Raw genomic sequence first — 16,257 nt, 5'->3', positions numbered from 1 at the left:
AGTTAGGCAGGTTATATATAGGCAGTATGGCTGAACGTGATGGGCGTATGTCTTTTTTCAACCCAACTTACTACGTTACTATGTTTTTACCTTCCTCTGGATCAAGTAGCAGTTAGGCAGGTTATATATAGGCATTATGGTTGAACGTGATGGACGTTTGTCATTTTTCAACCCAACTTACTATGTTACTATGTTTTTGCCTTCCTCTGGATCAACTAGCAGTTAGGCAGGTTATATATAGGCATTATGGTTGAACTTGATGGACGTATGTCTTTTTTCAACCCAACTTACTATGTTTTTGCCTTCCTCTGGATCAGCTAGTAGTTAGGCAGGTTATATATAGGCATTATGGTTGAACTTGATGGACGTATGTCTTTTTTCAACCCAACTTACTATGTTTTTGCCTTCCTCTGGATCAGCTAGTAGTTAGGCAGGTTATATATAGGCATTATGGTTGAACGTGATGGACGTTTGTCTTTTTTCAACCCAACTTACTATGTTACTATGTTTTTGCCTTCCTCTGGATCAACTAGCAGTTAGGCAGATTATATATAGGCATCATGGTTGAACGTGATGGACGTATGTCTTTTTTCAACCCAACTTACTATGTTTTTGCCTTCCTCTGGATCAGCTAGTAGTTAGGCAGGTTATATATAGGCATTATGGTTGAACTTGATGGACGTTTGTCTTTTTTCAACCCAACTTACTATGTTACTATGTTTTTGCCTTCCTCTGGATCAACTAGCAGTTAGGCAGGTTATATATAGGCATCATGGTTGAACGTGATGGACGTATGTCTTTTTTCAACCCAACTTACTATGTTTTTGCCTTCCTCTGGATCAGCTAGTAGTTAGGCAGGTTATATATAGGCATTATGGTTGAACTTGATGGACGTATGTCTTTTTTCAACCTAACTTACTATGTTACTAAGGCAAATACCAGTCGGAATCTGAAACCTATTGCCAGAGTGTCTGTGCCCAATGACTGAGAACTTGCCCTAAAACGTAAATACCAGTTTTAATCTGACCCTGTTTCCAGAGCCTGAGAACTGAACTTATGCTCCCTGTCTGCTGTCTACATACTCTACACACTGGGACCTGATAACTCCTCAGCCAGGTCGCCATTTTTACGGAACGCTAATAAGAGGCCGCAATGCGGCGGAGGAATATACAATAACCAGGTGCGAGGTAAATGCCCGCACACAGGTAGCAGCCCCACTGAGGGCGGAAGTACCCGGAAGAGCAGCGCTAGGAGGCGCCGCGGTCAGTGGGCGGTATAACCATAAGTGGGCGGGGCGGAGCAGGAAGTGAGTACTCGCTAGGCCGGGCCCAGGTAGCGGCTGCAGTGAGGAGGTGCCAGTCTCTCCCAGGCTGCAGTGCGCACCAGCGGGAGGAGGAGGAGGAGAGAGGAAAGAGCAGTCGGGCCGCCGCCGCCGTTCCCCTCGCCATGTTGCAGTGAGTGCGGCTCCTCAGCACCCCAGTGTCCGTGCGTGCGGCCCGGGCTCGGCTCTGGAGTAGTGTGAGTATTCCCGCTGTTAGTAGTGTCAGTCCGCAGGCCGCACAGGGCCGGAGGTGGGAGTAAGGGAGGGGGAAGGTGCTTGGGTGTAGGGACTGGCCCATACTTTGTCTTCTCTGTGTTTGTATGGGGAGGCCATGCCCGCACCGACTCGCTGCATCGCTCTGCTGCATTGTTGCAACCTGTGGCTCCTCCTCAACTATAACTCTCGCTATTCTGCGCTCCATAGAGTTCCTAGGAGTTGTAGTGTAGCAGTAACTGGGAAGCCTCTTCATAAGCCTTCAGTTTACATCTCTGTAAATGTAAGCGGGGTTCATGCAGTTAATGAACTACAACTCCCAGCTCTCCTCACTTTCTTTTTTAAGTTCTAGTTCAGCAACAGTTGAGTGGGTCTTGTGTATAGGGTTGAGATGTTACTGGTTAAAGTTTCCTACAGGGGCTTGGAAGGGTGCTGGGAGTTGTAGTGCAGTTGCAGGCAGGTTAATTGGCTTCTGGTGAAATTGACCCTAGTGAATGTGATGGTAAATTAGATTGTAAGCTCCACTGGGGCCGGGACTAATGTGAATGCTGGACAGTCTTGTAAGTGCTGGGTACATGTATTGGCTCTCTATAAAGGAAGCAGTGGGATGCTTTTTCTGCTTGCACTGAGGAGGTGTATTTCCTGCTAGTCACGTGACTATCTGCCTTCCTATGTTGGGATAACGGCGGCTAAGGTCTTGCTTTATGGCTGCCATTTGAGTAGCTCTCATTACCCCATAGCAGTTTCACAGCACTGCTGCCAGGATCAGTTTCACTGTACATCTGTAGGCCTCCGGTTTCATTGTTTACATTTAAAGTGACACCAGAATACCCCCAGGTAAATGATGGCTTTCTTAGGGTAGCAGCTTGTGGGGCGGCTTGAATCTTGCCTGTTGCTTACTCTGTGCCGGGGTGGGGTATCTGTGAACCAGCTGCAGCACAGTGGGCAAGTTGCACCATGGTGTGGGTCATTTTCCGGAACTAAACGGGACAAACATTAAAACTAAACTTTCTCTGATTTTTCCAGCTTTCTGGTTCTTGCGAGCCATTTTGAGAGGAAGAGAACACAGTTAATAAGATTAACAGTTTATAGGTAAACCCTCTGTATAATGGACTCCCGTTTAGGGCCTATGGGACATGTAGCGTTCCAGCTGGTGTAGAAGCACTCTGTGCCGCCTGTCATTCACATTAACGGGGATGACCCATGACAAGTTTATTGGCCTGAAACCACAAACATTTCACTTCGTCTGAATGAAATGCACCCCATCAAATCAATTTGCACCTAAACAAAGATTTAAGTGCTGGGTGATATCAGGCTAATTTAACGAAGGGCATAAAGGCCCTTGGACCAAGGGAAAATCAAACCTGCCTGATTGACACCTGGCCAATTTTTGGGCAGATATCGATTAGGGAGGCCCGCCGGGGGGCCTCATACATGAGCAGAAAACCCAGCTGAATCGATCTAAAGGGGCTCAAGTTGGCAGCTTAAATCTGCCCATGTATGGCCACCTTTAGGGCTCTGGCATACGGGAAGATTTGTCGCCGGCAACAAAACTCCCTGTACGCGGGCGACTAATCTCCCCGGATTGCCATCCCACTGGTGAAAATGTAAATCGCCGGTGGGATGGCAGGGGTAGGCAACTCGGGGAGATTAGTCGCCCGCGACCAGGGAGTTTTGCCGCGGGCGACTAATCTCCCCGTGTGCCAGAGCCCTTAAGGTGAAGACACATGGAGCTACTAGTAGCAGCTACTTTTTCATGGCTACTAAACTCCAGAAAATCCCCTGCCATAGACAATACTGAGAATTGCCTCTGCAAAAACACACGTAGGGACAATTATCAGTAAATGATCAGTATTGTCTGTTTTGGTAGCCATGACAAGTAGCTGCTACTAGTAGCTCCATGTGTCTTCACCCTTAGGCTTATGGCCGTCACGTGTATTGTTTGTGTTTTTCCCAGCTCTGAAATGGGGATAATTCCGAAATTGCCAGTTGAGTAAACATGCCATCGCTGGCCATTTTCTGCATAATTAGAGTGAAAATCCATTCCCAGAAGCTGCCAAATTGTCAATTCATATGTTTTCATGGCCAGCAAAATACCCCACCACTTTGTGTGCCACAGGCTTTGCACCTCAGCAGCTTGGAGAAGCCTTTATGTATTAGTGTTGGTGGGGGAGATAAGAAAGCTACAGTGTAAGGGCTGTGACACATGGGGAGATTAGTGGCCGCGCAACGAATCTCCCTAGTCTCGGGCGACTAATCTCCCCGAAATGCCATCCCACCGACTAGAATGTAAATCGCCGGTAGGATGGCATACGCGGCAACTTGATTTGCAGAAGTTGTGGAAGTTTCCTCTCAAGGCAACTTCTGCAAAATAGCGGCTCCGTGTATGCCATCCCACCGGCGATTTACATTCTAGCCAGTGGGATGGCATTTCGGGGAGATTAGTCGCCCACGACAAGGGACATTCAGTGCGCGGCGACTAATCTCCCCGTGTGTCACAGCCCTAAGTAGAGAAAACAAAACCTTGGTGGTGCTTGTCCTAATGCTGTTTCTAAAACCAGATCTTGTGTTGTACGAAAAGCTATGTTGGCCCCTATAAAGCCGAATCGGTTGCTTGTTTTTGTCGCACCCCATTTAATAGTCAAGAGCACAGGATTTGGTTAGCTAAGGATTGTAACATGTTCCACTAACACATGCGGGTAATGGATTAACACAAGCATCGGAGAGTGGGAAGATGTTTAGCTTTCTGTCTGCCTTTGTTACTTACGCTTGAATAAGTGTATAGCGGCACACTAATGGCAGATTACCAACCAGTACCGCTTATATTGCTTAGCTGAACCTTGCAGCACAAGTCTATGTACAGTTGTACGTTCACATTACATATATATTTCTATACTAATCTGCTGGTGTATTGTATAATGTAGCTTAATGGGGGCTGCTGCTATTTGGGGTGTCTCTTTATGGCAGTGGCATGAAGATGATTCTAGTCTGCAGCTAAAAGTCAGTATTGTAAGTGGGTTTTGTGTCCTGCATTATGTCACGGCGACAGAACGCCAGAATATTCTTTGCCATAGCGGGTGCTGAGGGTCTCTGCAGCAATTAATAATGGTGGAACTGTAATCGTCACGCACAAATGGAGTCGGTGAACAGCCTCTTTGTAATGTTTAAGTACCTGCCGCTCTGGTTGTTAAAAGTTTAAAGGAAAGCTATACCCCCAACAATGTAGGTCGCTATAAAAATATATTGCATAAACAGCTCATGTGTAAAACTCTGCTTAATCTGAATAAGCCATTTTCATAAAAATTATACTTTTTAGTAGTATGTGCCATTGGGTAATCCTAAATAGAAAATTGCCATTTTAAGAATTAAGGCCCGCCCCCTGGGATCATAGGATTCACAGTGCACACAAACAAGCCAAGGCACACATACATGCTAGGCCCCATCAGCCAATGAATGGACAGAGTTCTGCCTTTTACTCCCACACTACTTCCTGTTACAGTTAGAGCTGCATTATTTCCTGTCAGCTGATCAGAGGGAGCCCATCACTAAATGGCGAATAGGTCACTTTACTATACTTAACCTGCAGACCAGTCTATGTTATGTCTTCATTCTGGGGGTATAGATTTCCTTTAATAGTAAGGCTGCAGCACCCCATTAATCACTTGGGATTCCTTCTTCTTCTAACCCATTTGACCCTCGCCCTCAGGAATTTACTTTGGCTGTTGGCTATTGAGCATGCTCAGTTCTTCTTAGCTCAGACTATTAATCTCCTGTCCTGAGTTCTGTTTAACCAATACAGTGCTGGATTCAAGCAGACATTTTTATCACTGTAAGTTCTGCCTATGTAAGCCTGCATCCTTCATTGCATGAACTTTACATTGCATGTACTGTACGCAGATGTAAATGTCACTGATGAAAATGGCTGCCGGGTGAAAGCTGCTATTTGCTTTAGGCTGTTGTGATGTTGCTGGCAAACAGAGGGGATATATGCAATACAAATAATTTGTTGTGGGGGAGATTTGCCCAACTTATAAACATGGTAGGAAAATGCAGGGCTGACATGTCCTTTAGGAGCAACAATCTGCACTGCACACAAGGGGCAGATTTTGGTTGGAAAGTACTTTTTCAGGCCAGTATGCACCCCACATGTGCAGTGACAGGCAGTTGTTAAAATTTCAAATTGCCAGCTCAGGTGGTATTGGCTGGTTTAGGGCATTTTCGCAGTGAGTAAAAAGGCTGTGTGTGACATAAGCATTTCCTGGCCATCCCTCCAAATTTTGCTCGGTTTCATCCAACGGCACCTATAGGGCACGTTTTTTTTGTCTGAGAACTTATATAAGTTTGCATTTTCAGGCAGAAATCTGCCCCATGTGTGCAGTAATGGTGGCGCCATTTTTACAGACTGTGGCGGCAGAGAAAACGCCGGTGGTGGCATTAATGATGCTATTCATTTTGGCACATTTAGTTTGCGGTGGCATCCGTGGGAAGCACTTGAAGTAACCCAGCACCCTTAAATACATTCTAAAAGGTGGCTGTGCACGTTGCTAATCGCAGATCTGTATCTGTGGTGCTTTCCATTGATGTCAGCAAGAAGCGGCTAAGGCTGTTGGCAATTTTAAAAGCTTCCTCGTACAGTCACTCTGCTGCTATAAGATTTGTGGCAATAGGAAGGTGTCTTTTGTGTCACTAAATGTAATCCATGGGTTCTGCAAATGGTACGACACTCCCAATTGACAGTGTCAGTCAGTAGTCTGTTACGAATGGGGCTAGTGCCGTCTGCTAAACCTTTCTCATTGGCTGACAGCGTGGATGGGATTTTGTGAGGTTAGCTTACTTTAAGGGACCTTCGCCCCTGGAATACTGTATGCACTATTCATATTTTGTGGTTTTTGCATTCCGTATATTTTGGGTATTCTTATGTGGTATGTATTAAGAAGGCTCATTGCGTAAACTTGCCAAAGTGCAAGAAGGGTAATGTCTGTTAACCGCAACAATTCAGAATAAAGGTGGTCATAAGTCACCATTGGTCGCAGGAAATATAGCTTCTACCCTCCACTAACGTTCAAAGCTGAATCATCAGATATGGAGGCAGAAACGATAGGAATTACCACTATCTGACGATTCAGCCCTAAACACATGCATTTGCTCAGGCACCTTTAACGGCGCCCAATCAGAATTTTCTGTCCCACCCAGTTGGCAAGGCAACCGATATCCAAGGATTTTGCAATATCGATCGCCTCGTCAATTCACCATACATGCACCGAATATTGTACAATATGTTTTTGTGGCCCCTGCTGGATAACCTTTAGCGTGGTCAGCTGAAAAATACAAACCGTGTGCCATAACAAAATGAAGACCACAGGCTTTCATAGATGCCATGGAATACCCAAAATGGAACATTTACAAAAATATATTGTTTTGTGGGTCTGCTTTACCGTTAGGGACATGCAAGGCATGAAAATTTGTTTACACTTTTGTGCATTTTGTGGCTTTCTGCATGGCATTTAGTTGTCTAGTTACATGGGCTTTTAAAATAATTGACATTTTGTGGCTTTCATATTTATGGTTTTTATTTTTCTTATAGCCTTTCATAAATAAGATGCATGTTATCAAACATTTTTTTGGAACTTTTGTGAGAACTACCCGGTTTTTATTTGTCGTTTGGTACTTTAGAGTAGACAGCAAGCCTAGTTTGTCATAATAAAATTTACAATGCATTATTTGTAATTTTGGGTCTGTAGAAGCTATTTTTTTGGTACACTATGAATATCAATGTTCTTTGGTTTAATTTTGTGTAACTTTCCCAAGAGATTATTCGTAATTGGTTGTGTTTTGGGGGTTTTTTTTAATTCAGCAGGGTGTCTTCTAGTTGTAGACTTAGACTTTACCATGTGTTTTGGCCTCACAGCACTCTTTCTTGTTGGGGTGCTTTAAAAATCCTTTTGTGCTCGTTGGTTGGGGATCTATTAACATCAAGGATCCCCCTCCTTCCTTTAGGGATTGGCAAATGCATAGGTGGTCTTGCTTTACTGCACATGTATCAGTGGCAGAAAAGCCAGGCACTGCCAGATTATTTTTTTTTTGTTCTTTACCAAATAGGCACCTATGATCTACCCCCCCCCCCCTTCACCTCCCCAAAGCTACTGGCCTAGACACGGACCTATATGGTTTGTACAGCCCTGCAGGAAAAACATTGGTCTGCTTTGAAAATCAGGTTAGTGTAAAACTGCTTATATCATGAAAACTAAAAAAAATAGGAGTCATTTTAGATCAGTTTGCTTTGAAGTGCTTAGTGTTCCTTGTAAAAGGTTAATAAGCCCCCATGATAAAATAAATACTTATTCATTTCAGCTATAGACACACTGCCTACTGATTACAGCATAAAAATGTAAGATTTTGTCCTTTTTTTTTTTTTTTTTTAAATTTATTTACCCACTATACTGCGCAGGATGTAGTATCAGAGTTTTGCATCTTTGACCCAATTGTGCTCTATTTCTAAAGTTTTATGTTTGGCCAAAGCTTTCCTACATATAAATCTGCTGCCTGTCAGACAGCCATAGGTTTGTCCCCTAACAATGAGGGGCACAGCGCATTTCACATTGCTACAGTACATTGCACCACACTAGGATCTCAGGCCTGGACAAGCTACTCCGAGAGAGAGCATCGTGTTTAAAGAAAATACTCCCATTAACAATTACTCTTCTGTAAAGTGAACTCGGTGGCTTTGTTCCGCAGTAGCGCCTGCAGATATTTGTCTTTTACAAGAATTCTATAGAGCTAATAGAGCCAACAGCCATTGTGATGGCCACCTAGTATCCTCTGCTAGCCAACGGGGCTCTTTATAAAATTTATATGTATTAATGTACTGTAGGTTTGTTCTGCTTATGCTGCACCGCAAATTGTAGCTCAAGCTGCGTTTAGTGGTTTACATGGAGCTGTATTTCCACATCTGTCCATTTACAGAATCGGTTATTCAAGCTTTACCTGGAAATTTAATTTGCCTTTATAGGTAGTTCCGTCTCTAAAGGGAAAGTCCCTAATAGGAATTCTGTCCGGACACACATCAACATGCTTAGTTTGCCTGAATCCCCTGGACATTCCATGGGTTAATTAGTAAGGTCAAAGGTGGTCAAATCCTGGCCTAAAGGAGAAAAAGTATGGACAGGTCAGGTAAGGCCAGTATTGACTCATCCTTGCTTAAAGGACCAGTAATGCTAGAAATTAAAATGATTCAGTTGGCTAGGCAAGCTATTTCTGTTCTGCACAAGAAGAGATGCTTTTTTGGCAGCAGAAGGCTTTGCTTTTCTTGCTAATGTCTGGCAAGGCGGATTCTCCAGCGGTCTATTTTTTGTCTGTGGTAAATAGCCCAAAACCACTGGTGCCACCTCCAATTGAGTTTAATGGAGATTCGCTGCTGCTATAGGTGATTTTGTCAGTCCAATAAAACATTTTCAACACATAACTGGTGCTGGTGCCCTCTATTAGGGATGCACCAAATCGGTTTGGTATTCGGGCAGGGTATGGATTAGGCTGAATCCACGGTCCTGGCCAAACCGAAGGAAGGGTTAAATTTTGCCGCGTGAACACAGAAGTGGAAAAATTTTCAGAACGCACTATGCACAGCTGCTATTCAAGTGGCATCAGCCTTGTTGGTGAGGTTTGATAGGCTGGGACATGCCCTGCCCCCAAACATGGCGTCGCTCACAAAGCCACTCTGCTTAAAGCTATGCCAATGATTGATGCCGACTAGTAACTAGGAGGAAGCAGGGGTACACCCATCTGCGCTAGGGTAAGAAAGATAGAGGTGCTGCTCTATGTTTTTCCCCAGCCCTGTCTTTAATTGCATTTAAAATTGGTCTTCATTTTTTATTTGTAGTCTTTTTTTAGTTATTTCACTTTTTGTTCAGCAGCTCTCAAGTTTGGTGTTTCAGCAGCTATATTGTTGCTAGGGTTCAAATTACCTCAGCAACCAGGGAGTGGAGTGGTTTGAATGAGAGACTGGTATATGAATAGGAGGGGCCTGAATAGAAAAATAAGTTATAAAAAGTAACTATAAAATTGTAGCCTTACAGAGCAATAGCTTTTTGATTTTTGGATCAGTGACCCCCATTTGATAGCTGGAAGCTAAAGTTTGCAAGCTAAAGTTTTCATTGTATCTTTGTCTCCTATAACTGCAAAGTACTTTCAAGATTGTGCAAGTTTTTGACCTATTTTGGAAGCTTGTTTTGATGTGTCGGTGTTATTTTATAAGGAAGCGTTTGTCGTGGGCAGGTTTTCTGACAAATTTTCTTTCCATCTGGAAGTGGATGAAGGTGGCCAAAGTGATTCATCGTGACAGCGTGCAAAGTGCTTTCAATCAGAGCTTTTGGCTGTGTGTGGAATATACGTCTCTTGATGTATAGGTTCATGCAGTATCGGCCTTGGTGTCTGTGCTGTGCCTGAGCTGGTAGAAGCCCCAGCCTGCAGGACTGAGCGACATGCACTTTGTGCATAATGCATTTTCCTCTTTTCATTTTGGTCTCTTAGCTCCTGTCAGTCTGCTAATTAATTCTGGGTTTAAAATCCTACATTCATGTAACATCTGGATTTCAAACTGGATCTGAGACAGAATGGCCTAGAGCAGGGCTGTCCAACTGGAGTCCCATAGGCTGCATTTGACCCCCTAAATAATTTTTAAGGCCTCAGTGGCTCCATAAACTTTAATCTTGGCCTAAAACATGCTTTGAGAAATAATCTGCTCACTACAGGTATAGGAGCTGTTATTCAGAATGCTTGGGAAGTGGGGCTTTCCTGATAATAGCATGGCACACACGGCAGCATAGGGCAGGCAGTGTATGACACACATTGGCAGAGTATGGCACAAACACAGCGTAGGGCAGGCAGAGTATGGCCTGTGTGTACCTGCCCTATGCTGCCTGTGTGTTCCATACTCTGCCTGCCCTACCCTGCCTGTGTGTGCCATACTCTGCCTGCCCTACTCTGCCTTCCCTATGCTGTCTGTGTGTGCCATACTCTGCCTGCCCTATGCTGTGCACGTGTGCCATACTCTGCCTGCCCTATGCTGTGCACGTGTGCCATACTCTGCCTGCCCTATGCTGTGCACGTGTGCCATACTCTGCCTGCCCTACCCTTCCTGTGTGTGCCATACTCTGCCTTCCCTATGCTGTGCGCTTGTGCCATACTCTGCCTGCCCTATGCTGTGCGCTTGTGCCATACTCTGCCTGCCCTATGCTGTGCGCTTGTGCCATACTCCTGCCTGCTCTATGCTGCCTATGTGTGCTGTACTCTGCCTGCCCTATGCTGCCTGGGGAGGTGAACCTGGCAGAGGTTTGTTCTGGAAGTTTGTTAGCAGTTGGAAATAGCCATTAAATGGTCCCTAAGGTGTGTAATTATGTGTTGGGGGTTGCTGTGCTATCCACAGGGGAGGAGGAGGCGGCTGTGACATGGATTAGTACCATCCATTTTAATTTTTGCTGCGCTACCATTAATGTGGGGATGGGCTTAAAAGCTCTTGTGATAACATGGGTGTAGTTCGAAGTGGGTGTGGTTTAAAAAGGGGAGTGCTCAAAACTTCTATTATCTGCCCTCCACCTTGTAGGCCAGAAAAATTCTGGCCTCAACACCACAGAAGTTGGACAGCACTGGTCTAGAGTATCCGCTATAATGGCCATGTGTCAAGGGGCATTTTTGATCAAGTAGCGGTGGTCATCACGCTTGCTACTCTGCAAGGGTCCCTTTCCACTGAAGTCATATAAGAAGTGCTGCTTCTTTCTGCGAATAGAGTGATTATGGTATTTAAATGCCCCATGCAATATTGTCTAACAAAGAAAAGATATAACATTTGATTGTTTCTCTGCATACAAGAGAACATATTCCCCTTTTTTGAGCTCATTCATTTGGGTGTATGTAGAAAAGGTGCATAAACACTGTCTGAACTTCCAGATATATGAGCACCCTATATTACATAAGCCCAACTGAATGAGGATATTTTTCCTTTAAGCTGGCCATGTATGAGGGTATATTGCATTCCAACTTGACTGTGTCCATCCATCACCAAAACATAAACTTTTTTTGCCATTGTGGCCCAGCTAGATATTCACTGGCCTTGGGGATGAAGGCATCCAGTTACCCTGGTTTGGTCCTGCTTGAGTGGCTGATTTGGACATAAAACTTTGTGTTTGACTTATTTAGTATTTTGTATTTTTGTTGGATGCCCTGTTTCATTTGCAGTGTGGTGTTTACTAATAAAACCCAATAGCTAACACAATGGGAGATGGCAGTACAGCGCTGCGGAATATATTGGCGCTTTATAAATAAATGTTAATGTAATGGCAGGGGGCAATTCTACCATAATGGCAAAAAAAGCATTGGGTGGAAGTGCCCCTTCCATGGGTGCGACCTGAGGGTGTGAATTGCGAGGATTGTTGATAAGAAATACCTAGTTATTGAGTTTACTGGGTGTTAGCTGACTGCTAAAGGTGGCTATACACGGCCGATTCTAGCTGCCCATATGGGTCCCTTAGACTGATTATTAGCCCATCTATGGGCACTAACGACGGCCTGCCCAGCTGACATCTGGCCTGAAATTGGGCGGATCTCCATCGGGCAGGTTTGAAAATTGGTAGGATCGGGGACTGCATTGGCTCGTTGATGTGGTCACCTACGGACGTCTATACCAGTCATTCTAATTTTAACGTTTGGCCCCAGGTCCAAACGACCGAATTGGCCCGATATCACACACCCATAGCCAAGTGAGCGGATCTTAGTGTGTATGGCCACCTTAAGGTGAGGCACTCTTACTTAAAAAAAAATTCTAGCTTTTATTGTCAGCTGTAATTTAATAGAATCATAAAAACAAACCTCTTGGCCGCTTATGTGTGCTCTTTAAATTCCTATTCTTAATTGCTAAATAATGACACTTTTAGACAAATATATAATCCTGGGCAATGCCTATCTTTGTTGTCTTTTGTTAATGAATTGCCTTTGAAAAATTTCCCATTGGCACATCTCGGCATTGCCTGCTGCCAGCTGCGCCTTGGCTTACTTTGGCCGAGATTATTTACTGCTGTTTGTTTGGCACTTTTACTTTAATTGGGTTTCTAACAATGTAGTCTGGTGTGCATTGAAACGTTTTTTTTATTTGTTTTTGAATGGGTCAACTTTAAAACATTATAATGGACAAAGGCCTTGAAGGGGGGTAATTCCAGTCGTACTGGTAGAGAAACAAACGCATCTTTGCTTGGCAAAGAGAGTCCATTTTTAAGAAGTCCAGTTATTCTATTAAAATAGAGTCTATGGGAATTGGCCTTCCTGTAATTTGGAGCTTTCTGGAAAACTGGTTTCTAGAATACTGTTCCCATACCTATACTAAGAACATACATCTGTTACAATTACTATATGAAAACTGTTCCCAGCAATTAACTGGCCATGTTGGCGACAAACAAGTGATTCATGTAAAGTGGCGTGTCGCTTTCTGGCACTATATAAAGATGGATGGATGGTGGCCGGCAGCTTTGTGGGATGAGAGGGAAACAAGATGTGCAACTGATGGACTGGCAGAGGGTGGCTTGATGGCTGGGTACCTTGGGCACCAATACAGTTTGGCCTGGCAGTGCTAGCTATATAGTTTGGTTATATTTGTACAGCTGTGGGAACTGTTATCCAGGATGCTCAGGATCTGGGGTTTTCTGGATAAGGGATCTTTCCATAATTTAGATCTCCACACACTGTCTACTAGAAAATCATATAAACGTTAACTAAACCCAATGGGATTGCTTCATCTTCAGTAAGGATTCATTATATCTTAGTTGGGATCAAGTACATGTACTGTTTTATTATTACAGAGAAAAGGGAATCATTTAACCATTAAATAAACCCAATAGGATTGTTCTGCCCCCAATAAGGGGTAATTATATCTTAGTTGGGATCAAGTACAGGTACTGTTTTATTATTACAGAGAAAAGGGAATCATTTAACCATTAAATAAACCCAATAGGGCTGTTCTGCCCCCAATAAGGGGTAATTATATCTTAGTTGGGATCAAGTACAGGTACTGTTTTATTATTACAGAGAAAAGGGAATCATTTAAAGGAGAAGGAAAGGCTAAGTCACTTGGGGGTGCCAAAATGCACCCCCAAGTGACTTAGATCGCTCACCTCATACCCCGGCTGGTGCCCCTGTACGGAGAGAACAGCACCAGCCCGGGGTAGCAGCGAGCGCTTCCTTCTTCCTGTAGCGCCGCGCACACATGCGCAGTAGAGTGAAAAGCCGAACTTAAAAAACAAAGTCGGCTTTTTACTCTACTGCGCATGTACCGGCCGACGGATTTCGCCGGGAGGAAGGAGGAAGCGCTTCCTACAGGTACCCTGGGCTGGTGCTTTTTTCTCCTAACAGGGGCACCAGCCCAGGGTACAAGGTAAGCGATCTAAGTCACTTGGGGGTGCTTAACATTTTGGCACCCCCAAGTGACTTAGCCTTTCCTTCTCCTTTAACCATGAAATAAACCCAATAGGGCTGTTCTGCCCCCAATAAGGGGTAATTATATCTTAGTTGGGATCAAGTACAGGTACTGTTTTATTATTACAGAGAAAAAGGGAATCATTTAACCATGAAATAAACCCAATGGGGCTGTTCTGCCCCCAATAAGGGGTAATTATATCTTAGTTTGGATCAAGTACAGGTACTGTTTTATTATAACAAAGGGAAATCATTTTTAAAAATTAGAATTATTTGCTTACAATCTATGGGAGATGGCACATCTCCGATTCAGGCTGTAAACATGTTTAAACATTTAATCCCCTGTACTTTTCACACCTTTAATCCCTGCATTGTTCACCCCTCGGGCATGTTCGGAGCTTTGTGGATAATGGGTTTCCGGATAAGGGGTCCTGTACCTGTACAGCGCCAACAGTTGTGCAGGGGCCAGTCACACCCAGTCATTGTATGCTAAATTAATGGAGCTGATCCTTGTTTTGGCCTCTTATGCTCAGACAGAAATGCCTATTAACTCTGCCTGTGGTTGGCTCTGAGCCTGCATGTGTATAACACATATACTTATAATTAACTCTCCCCTCACAGCTTCCCACTCTTTTATTATGGTGCTGGGTATCCCAGTGGGAATGCAGTATGCAGAAATACTCATTACAGCCCGGCTTGTACAAATATATACAGACTATATATTCACGCTTCCAATCCCCCCCTCCCCTTAAATATGTGTACAGAAGCCTGGCTGGCTGCTAGCCTTTTGTTGGCCTTCCCCGCTCTATAGGAGGGGAGTTCTTCCCTAGAGCTGTTATTTTAACCTTATTCTGTAACCAGCGTTTATAGCAGGCTGCGCTTGATAACATCAGCCCTCGTATGAGCCCTGTGTTCCTGTGTCACTCGATAACGTGAGCCTGTGTAAACACGTCTGTAGCGGGGAATATCGTACGACGCCTCTCTGGCTGTAGTTCAACTGAATAACGCCTGACCTTAAAAAGGAAGTTTAAAAATATTACTTTCCCTTTTGTATTTTGTGCCCTGAAATCTATAGCCATAGATTATTCTCCAGAGGAATGTGTGTAGCAGAATTCTTGTGCATATTCATGGGAAAGGAAGCTCTTGGTGGGAAGGTTGCTTTCCATCGACTCCTTTGAAACAGTGCCCTCTATGGGTTCAGATTGGAATGCAAAATATTAAGCTATACTGGTCATTGCATTTTTCTTTTTGTTGCCTTTAGATCAGCGTTTTTCAACCACTGTTCCGTGGCACACTAGTGTGCCGCGAGATGTTGCCTGGTGTGCCGTAGGCAGGGCCGCAATTTTTACTTTCAAAGTTTCAAAGTACTTTAATAAAATCCGGGCCCTGTCATTGGTTGCGCCCCGTGTGTACGGGTGACGTCAGTACGCACGGGGCGCAACGTTATAAAAGGGCCTGTGTGCGGTCGCGTGTAGGCAGAAGTGCAGAGGCGGCGCGCGTGAGGGGAAGATGCTGCTGAAGCCGCCGAAGAGCAGAAGTAAAATGCTGCTGGGCACCAATGTATTAGGGGGGGCCACGGGGCACACTGACTTATGGGGGCACTGCTGCTGGGCACCAATGTACTAGGGGGGCTGGCTCTTGGCACCAATGTACTGGGGGGCACTGCTGCTGGGCACCAATGTACTAGGGGGGCACTGCTCTTGGCACCAATGTACTAGGGGGGCACTGCTGCTGGGCACCAATGTACTAGGGGGGCACTGCTCTTGGCACCAATGTACTAGGGGGGCACTGCTGCTGGGCACAGAGTTAAATTTTTTAACATTTTCTAATGGTGGTGTGCCTCGTGATTTTTTTCATGAAACAAGTGTGCCTTTGCCCAAAAAAGGTTGAAAAACACTGCTTTAGATCATAAAAGATCTGTAGAAAAAGTTGTAGTTTTTATCAGCCATTATTTATTTTTGACTCTAGGTTGAATCTGTTGTGTTTTATGTCCTTCACAAATGCTGTTTAGAACTTATATGTGTTTATTTAAATGGGGTTCTTAATAAAATTGACCGTATTGCCACTTTAAAGGAAAGGCAACACTAAAAATGTTTAACTAAAAAAATCTATTCTACCCTCCCCCAATAATTGCCCTATCCTGAAAACCATGTTATTTTGAATGCTTTAGTAGAAAATACCTGTAAAAAACTTGGCTTCCTGTCATTTGAACAAAGGCAATACAGCGATGCTGGGGGAAGTATCAAGAGATGCATCAACTATGCAGC

At 44.2% G+C, this 16,257-nt stretch overlaps 1 protein-coding gene across 3 annotated transcripts in view; it reads left to right on the top strand.

Annotated features, from left to right (window-relative positions):
- The first annotated feature begins 1,250 nt into the window (after positions 1–1,250).
- Positions 1,251–16,257, top strand: part of pum2 (pumilio RNA binding family member 2) — a 44,855-nt gene continuing 29,848 nt past the window's right edge. For 2 of the 3 annotated variants that reach the window (XM_012970914.3, XM_031902968.1), the window contains exon 1: positions 1,251–1,518. The gene's annotated coding sequence lies outside the window, so the exon portion shown is untranslated. The remainder of the gene's footprint in view (positions 1,519–16,257) is intronic. The other variant, XM_002934483.5, reaches the window with a different exon arrangement.

Source organism: Xenopus tropicalis, chromosome 5 (assembly GCF_000004195.4).
Source record: "Xenopus tropicalis strain Nigerian chromosome 5, UCB_Xtro_10.0, whole genome shotgun sequence".
Lineage (NCBI taxonomy): Eukaryota > Metazoa > Chordata > Amphibia > Anura > Pipidae > Xenopus > Xenopus tropicalis.
The sequence above is the reverse complement of the archived record's forward strand: the minus strand, read 5'-3'. Positions and strand labels throughout refer to the sequence as shown.